Consider the following 8,768-nt stretch of genomic DNA (forward strand, 5'->3'; position numbering starts at 1 on the left):
CTGGGGCTGAACTTGGAAAGACACACAAGGAATAACAAGGACAGCTGCTACAGATACATTAAGCAGAAAAGGAAGATCAAAGAAAGTGTACCCCCAAGATGGACAGGACTGACAAACCAGTAAAAATTGTCAAGGAGAAGGCAGAGATACAAACAAACATTTTTCTCCAATATCCAGTTGCAGATGGTGCCACTCAGGGACTCCTACTGGGACCAATACCATTTAATATCTTCATCAATGACATAGACAATGGGATTGAGTACATCCTCACCAGGTTTGAGACTACATAAAGCTGAGTGATGTGGTTGACATGTCTGAAGGACAGAATGCCATCCAGAGGGACTTGGAGGAGTGAGCCCCTGGGAGACTCAGCTAAGCCAAGTTCCAGGTGCTGCACCTGGGTTGAAACAATCCCAAACAGAAATATAGGCTGGACATAGAATGAATTGAGAGCAACTTTGCTAAGAAGGGCTTGGGAATACTGGTGAATAAAAAGCTGGAAATGACCTGGCAATGTGGGCTTACAGCACAAAAAGGCCAGCTATATCCTGGGTTGCATCCAAGGCAGCATGGCCAGCAGGTCAAGGGAGGTCATTCAGCCTCTCTGCTCTGGTGAGACCCCACCTGGAGTATACTTTGTCCAGCTTTGGAGCCCTCAGCACAGGAAAGACATGGACCTCTTGGAAATGATCCAAAGGAGAGCCATGAAGATGATCAGAGGGCGGGAATACCTCTCCTGTGAAAACAGGCTGATAGAGTTGGGATTATTCAGCCTGGAGAAAAGGAGATTCCAGCCTTTCATTATTTAAAAACAACTTATGAGAAAGATGGAGACAAACTTCATAGCAGGGCCTGTTGCAATAGGACATGGACAGTGGTTTTAAACTAACAAATGGGTGTATTTAGAGAAGATATAAAGATGGCATTTTTTAGTAAGAGAGAGATAAAGCATTGGCACTGGTCGCCCAGATGAGAAGGGGAGATTCAGGTTACTCGGAAGTCGCCAGAGGAAGTTCAGATTGGACATCAAGAAGAATTTTTTCACAGAAATGATGGTTAAACATTGGAATGTACTGCCGAGGGAGTCAATGAAGTTACCATCAACACTTAGTGCCATGGTCTAGTTGACAGGGTGGGGAGCAGTCTAAGGCTGGGTTTGATGATCTAGAGGTCTTTTCCAACCTAAATGATTCTGTGATTCATAGAGGTGGTAGATGCCTCATCCCTGGAAACCTCCAGGGATGGGGATGGGACCCTGAGCAAACTGATCTAGTTGTAGATCCATATGTAGATCATATATCACATGTAGATCCATGTAAATCCATGCTGATTGCAGGGAGGTTAGTCTAGATAACCTTTAAAGGCCCTTTCCAACCCAAGTTACTCCATAATTCTGTGATTCTGTGACTTGATCCTGAGTATTTCATCTTAATGCACTTCTTAACTCAGCTTTGTAGATGGCCTTTAGAGCTACAAAAGCTCGTTTCATTGAAAGCTTGATCCAGCTACTTGCTTCCACCAAGAAAATAGATATAAGTGTTAGCACTTGTTCATATTAGAGAGCTAAGTAGGGATTTGCAATACAACAGACTATGCTAGAATAAAGCTTTATGCAAAATTGTGATATTATTCTTTCAAAGGGCAATGCTAAACCTGAAAACAGGTAGGAATGGACACTAGGATTGTTTTGTTCAGAACTTCTAAGATTTATCTTATTTGTATGTTTTAGTTATGTAGAAAATGGCACTACAGATGTGTATATTGGAAAAAAAAATCTAATTTATGTTTTCCCCTATGTTATTCATTAGCATTATTCAATGGCCCTATAGCAGGTACAGGCACTGTGCTGAGAGATTTCCACAAAATGCCATGGCAGGGCATCCTGGCAGGCTGGAGAAGAAGGATGGGCAGAAAAGGCAGCAAAAGAGAGCTCCCTAAGTTGTCCATACTACCAGAGGTGTCCATAAAACTGCCCTCCTGTAGGGCGGTCAAGGGCTGGATTTGGTGCTGTCCTCATGCTCCGACACCCCCAGATATGACCCTAACTTCCAGAGCAATGGCTTCTAGCCCATTCTCACTCACAGACTCACTGGCAACCACCCTCCTGCCTCTGCACATCCCCATCATGGGCTCAGACAAGCACCAGGCTTTCAGCAGGGCACTGCCACATCCACCCTAGGGGAGTGCAGCCAAAATGACCAACAGGTCAGGGTAGCTCAGTGTTTCTAAATTCTGTTTTGTCAAGAGAGACCGTTCATAAAAACAGGTGTAGTGTTTCTTTCTGTTGTTTAAAAGAAAACTCACACCTTACTGTGGCTTATTTCAGCTAATCTTTGCAAAGTGCTTAAGTTTCATGTTCAAAGATGTTAAGCACAAGTTTATATCAAATTCAACACCATAATTAAGGATTTACAACAGTATTTGAGCAAAGGCAATAAATCTGGAAGGCAGCCGTTTGACAAGTGCTGTGGCTGGCAATAAGGACATCCAGCAATAACACAAACAGGGGCTGTGATATTTTCAAAGCCCTGTATGGTAACGTCAGACTGCATCAGTAGTTATTACTCCAGCACTCTGTGGGCCAGCACACCATCTCTTTCTCACAGCAGCTGGAGAAAACGTCTTTTTCTTTTTCAAATTACACTGTTGAATGAAGAGAATTTCATTTTCACTAAATTATCCAGTTCACTGTTTAGCAACTCCATCAAAAGTGGGTTTGCTCAGGTACCAGAACCAAGAGAAGAGAGACCTGACATCCCATTAGCTATGAGAATGAATTCAGACCCCATCTTCCTGCTGCTATTTTGCATTTTTTTTTTCCTATTTGTTCCCCCCTCCTTGTAAATCTTCTTGGAAGCCTTTAAAAAGGGTCTTTTTATTTCTTCAAAGATAATTGTTCAAAATTCTAATGCACAGGATAGGCTTTTTGAGCTTTTTATCCTCAAATTCTGTGTGCACAGAGCAAATGTGAGATGCAGATATGTGCCTGTCCCTGACACAGATGTACAACTGCAGACTTAGAGGGTCTCCCAACTGGTATTTCACACAGTGCAGTACGTGTGAAATGGTCACATTTCAAGAGACTCTGCAGTTTATTTATGCCAAGTCCACCATTTTTAAAAAGGTTTGATTACTTTAAATTCTAGCATGTGATAATATTATTTTTATCTCTTGTAGGCTGGTGGAAACCCCAAATATCTTCACAAATGAGACATTGATGTCAGTCTGGGATAGGCTAGATCTGTCTCTGACAAACCACCTTGGCTGTAGAGCCAGGAGAGAGAATAATGGCTTAATTCTGTCATGAGATGGCAGTTCCTCTATTTGTTTCCTTTGCTTTGAGGAGTGAGGGTGAATCTGAGGCTTTGTTCTGACAGTGAAGGGCCGATAGTGTTAAAACCATTTGCAAAAAGACTCTTGACTTGCAGCCTAAAAAAACTGAGCTATTCTCATCCTAAACTTCTCCCCAGCAGATTCTGCCAATCATGACAAACTATGTGAAATTTGTGGTGAATTTGTGATGTGCAGAAAAGTCCACTAGGGACTAATTTGACACCATCAGATGCAATTTTCCTTTATTACCCTAAGGCAAGATTTAAACTAGTTTCCAGGGGTGAGAGGTTATTCCATTAATCTAGGGCACTTGCCCCAGTAGCCTGCCACCTAGTCAGTCTGGGGCATCATTAAGGGGATGTATTTTTCCTGTTTTCTTGGTCTTTTCTGGGGTTTTCATTTCAGAGTGGCACTTTCATTCTTAGTCTTCAGATAGACACTTTTCATAGTCAGAACAATCTCTACCAAAGCCTTTCCTGCAGACTGTTTTTGCAGGAGAAATCTAAGATTTAGGCTCAGTCAGCCCAACAAAATCGGTTAACCCTGTGTTGTCTGGAGTGGAGGGATGAGGAAAGCAGGAATCCTCAATGAAGCTCAGATAACACAGGGAGGTAGAGATGAGTGAGAGTATGTGGAACACAGAGGCAACTCAGGCTCTGTAAGGCAGGCCCAGCCCTCCCCAAACAGAGCCACCCCTGCACACACTTATCCTGTAAGTACGTGGGCATTTGGGAAGCGATGAGAGCTTTAGCACAGGGCCAGGCTCAGCTAAACCTTCATGTGACCTTGTGCTTGAAGCACTGCATCATCTGGTGTCTTGGCTCAGCACAAGGCTCTCCAAGCAGTCTCCCTGCGGCACCAGCCCACGTCCAGCAGAACTTCCCAGCTTGGGAGTCATCCTCAAGCAAAGCAGTGACCTGGCTTCTGGATCCCAGCAGGCACTGGAAGAAATACAGCCCTGTTCTCATGAGATTATCCCTGAGTGACAAGCCTTTGCCATACTGTCTCTACCCTGCCAGCCACACAAACTGCACACCATTAACCAAAACTATGCAGATGTTAATGCTGACCAGCACCCGGTGAGATTGTAGAATCCTGTCCTATACCTGTCTTACACTCATTCTGGACCCAGTTCTACCAAAAACCACCACAGAAAGTTAATGCCACAAGGAAGAATGGTATTTGCAAAAGCTCAGTCTGTTAACTTTTCTCCCCCTTCTATTTCTTTAAGGTTGATCCTTCGGCTTCAAACTGAAGAAAGTTGAGTTTAGTTTAGTTCTGTGTCTTTGTGCTGCTCCCTTTCACACAGGCACTGACTGCCAGGGAACATATTGCTTGTGTGAGACTTTGCAAAGGACAGACGGAGAGCTCCTCTGTGGTTTTGGTAATGAGCCAGGATAGCAAGGACAAAAAACCTGAACTTTAATCCTGGGTAGGAGACAGGACCTTCTTAAGGTTCTCTGTGTAAGAGGTTTAGTTGAACCAGGGAACTTTTGGTGCAGCAGAGTCATAACAACCCTGAATCTGTGAATATTGCAGTGTTTGTCTTTGGCAGTAATTTGGAAAAGGCACTGCAGAGGCAGGAACAAGAATCCCCAGGAGGGCAGATGCAACATAATCTGCCCCAGTACAACATTCTCTGTGGTTTTAATAGCTGGCATAAATCCCAACTAGTGAGGTAGTTCCACCTCTTTTAAAATGCCTTTTTAGTTGTCAAGAAGAGCTGTTAAGTGAACTAAAATGAGCTAGTATTAAGAAATGAAATAATATTTATGTAGGGCTTGGATGGGTTTGACTTCACCTCTTTAACTGAACTGGGTGAAGGCAAAATGTTGGGAACTGATGATTACTGAAAAATAATCTGGATGAGGAATGCTTATTAATTTAAAGTTAATTATCTATCCCTAAAGGGTTTTATATAGGGTTTTATATATACGTGAAAATTCTTGTCTTGGGGCAGACAACTCTGCAGTCTGGATCACCTGAGAGTACAAATCTGGGCCACAGTACTTCTGATGACAACATTGCATTTCTATCATGAATTAGCATCTCACGGAGCTAATGCTACACACGGTCCTTCAATAACAGCTCAACAGCCATGATTTTTGCCACAAATTCTCTGCCTTTTCAGCCCTCCATGGCACTGTGGGAAGCAGACCATTGCCATGTAAGACTGCTTATAACACACTCTTCCACAGGAGGAAGAAGACAGGTTTGGATGCATCTGCTTTCAAGATCATCAATTGCTTTGAGGAAAAAATAAAATAAAAACAAAACAAAACAAACAAACAAAAAACCCAAACAACCAAACAAAACCCCCAGGAAAAGCCATTTAAACTGAATTACTGGCACTACTATTTTCACCTCCACGACGTAGCTTTGACTTCCAATGCATCTTGAGTTAAGAGTTCATAATTCCAGCTAAATTTAATGGGAGTATTGACACAAGAATGGTGTTGCAATACCTAATAAGCTTGGTTGTGGGCAAATCTCTTGCTGTGTCTGTACTGATTTTAGTCCAAAGGACATTCCCACTGCTACAGTTCCATCAGTAGGTGGGAATAACTGTAACTGCTGTGACTTATCACTTTTAATTCAACCACCATATATATGTTCTGTTCATGGCCCAAGGCAGATTGCAGTGTTTGCATGTTGGTGGCTGTTGCTGCCTTGCCCACACCAGATCTCCCACCATCAGTATCACAACAGAAGTTCTGCTGGGAAGCAACTCATAAGGAAAATTATATTTTCATCAGGTCCTCTCTGTCTTCACTTTCTTCATGAACAAAATAATAAAAAAATTGTATCTCTTGAGGTCATTGTGAAGACTAACAAGTAAACACTTACAAAGGGCTTTGAAGATGAAAAGTGTGAAATATTCCACTTAGTTATAAAAGCATAGGTCAAAGCAGCAACCAGTCATTTAATTTGAGTAAAATATCCTTTTATAATGCTCTCGTGATGTTTTTTGAATATGATGGGCAGCAGTCAATCTCTGTACATAAACAGTGACACCAGAATCTGCACTTCCTCTTTGTGAACTTTGGAAAAATTGATCCATCTCATTTAGTAATGAAAAGGAAAAATAAGGAAGAGAGAGAAGAGAGAAAAAAGAGGCAGAAAAGAAAAATATGTTCTTTGAGCCAATTTGAGGTGTAGAGAAATGTTTCATATTAACCCTGGTTTCCTCTTCATACATCTGATTTCTTTGAAAAACACAGCCACAGTTCATCCACCAGTCCTTTGGCCCACATGGTTCCTAAGGGAGGCCCAATGCTATGGTGAGAAAGAGCTAAAGGAAATATATTGCTGAGGAATGAAACCAAATTTTTTTAGCTAGCAACTTTGTAAGAAAAGAGGATGCACTGAAGCTAAAGTTCCTTGTGAAAATCATGGTGTGTTCATTGATGCTACCAGGAAAGTCTGAAGTATTTCCAGCCAGGGCCAAACAGAAACCATTGAATGGCATTGGTTTGCATTTGCTTGGATTGTGTTAGGTAGGGTAAGGCACCTTCTAGAGTATGGAGAACTGGAAATCCAACCCTTGCTCCTCCTCTCTCCTAACGCAGATATCAAGGTGGCTCTCCCCTTATGTAACCAGTGGCTTTGGATCAATTATTTCCTTTTTCCAAAATCAGTTAGGACTTTTCCCGCAGGGAGACTGCCACCAATGAAGGGATGTCCTCCAGCCTGCAGTGACAGAGATGCTCAGCTGCACAGCAGAGAGCTGGACAGTGAGAGTAACCTGGGCAATGTGCTACTCTGGACCTGGAAAGCTGGGAAGAACGAGGACAGTAAGCTGCAGATGATGGGCTGGAAAAGCCTGTGCCCATGTAATGCAAACCATTAGGTAAGACGTGCCTTTCAATTTCTTGCTGTGGAGTCCACAGAAAATGTAACGGCAAGGAGGGACACGAGCTTGGATTTCCCACAGGACAGACAAGCTCCCTCATCACCCTAGGAGAAAAGAGGAGGGAGGGACTGGTGCTTTCCAGGGGTTTATGCAAAATGCCTCAAGCCTGAGTGAAACAGTGATAACAGTAATGATTTTGGTAATCAGAAATGTCAATGAGCTTGGGTTTATTTTCTCATACTCTATCAGTTACCTGACCTTCCCTCCACACATTCCTTTGTCTATGCACAATAGTGCAGAAGGGAATTTATTTCATCTAACTTGGGGCATTTATGTATTTTAGGATGCTATTCAGGTCAGCTCTTTTAGACATCTATCACAGGACAAATAAATCAGTTATAAAATACCAATGTCTTTCCACTGACTACAAAAACAGTTGAGAAGACAAGTTCATATGCAGATTTGTGGTCAGATCAATTTTAACCCTATGTCTATATTCCCCACATCCTTCTCATTTTCCCCATGAAAAAATACAGATCCCCTCACAGCACAGAGCTCAGTACAAGCAGGGCTCTGCTTGCTGAGTTATACCAGGTTGTGTCCACTGATGAGTGAAACCAGGTTGAAATTCAACTGCTAGCCCTAGCCTCTCACTCATTATCTCTGCTGAGTGTTTAGATCTCAGGGAATTTGTGGAGTTTCTGGGTTTCCAGATACCAGATAGTCTTTTCTGTGAGGCAGTGGGCATAACTCCTTCAATGATTGTGGAGGAATCTCTAGAGGGGAACCTCATGAGCATTGCTCGCTCTCTCCTCTAAGGGAAGAAATTGAACCCATGGTTTTCTGACAAATGCTTGTTTTCTGCTGTTGTCAGAAAGCCAGGAGACATTTAGCAGCTGTAACAGTGGAAGCTAAATAAAAGCAGAAAATTTCCTGTCTGCTGCTACTCTGGATAACTATGCAAAATGAGGTTAAAGAGAGGTAGGTCTGCTCCAGGAGACACTGTCACCCAAAATAGTTTTTGAAGGGGCACAGTCTTCCCTCTCCTCACCCTTTGATACAGGTTTAATTCCATAAAACATAGTCCAGTGATCACTGTAGGCTAAAGATAGTTGCATATTCAAACTACATATTAATATAAAAAGTGGACTGGCTTTTTAAATAGAATGTGGCCGCAGCCTTCCTCTGAGATACTGGGGTGCAATTGATGGGATATCTGTTTCAAAGTTGTGTTTCTACTATAAAGTTCCCATGTTATAGACCTGGTGTCAACAGACACTGAAGTCATACGAATTACAGTAGAAAATTGACTTTGATACAAACGATATCTCAATGTGTTTGGAATATGAAACTCTCACTTTCTTTTCTACTTTTGTCTCCTAGGGGCCTGCTTCCTTCAAAGATAAAATTGATTGCTGGTTTCAAGGGCTATTTATTGCCATGACAGTGACATATCACTCTGAGTAGTGGCTCTTAAGTGCTATTAGCAGCTACCTGATCTGAAAAAGTAAAAACATTCAACCAAAATTGCTGTATTAATAGACAAGCCTAAAATAAATAAACAGGAAGCAAACAGAACCTT

Source organism: Sylvia atricapilla, chromosome 3 (assembly GCF_009819655.1).
Source record: "Sylvia atricapilla isolate bSylAtr1 chromosome 3, bSylAtr1.pri, whole genome shotgun sequence".
NCBI classification, from domain to species: domain Eukaryota; kingdom Metazoa; phylum Chordata; class Aves; order Passeriformes; family Sylviidae; genus Sylvia; species Sylvia atricapilla.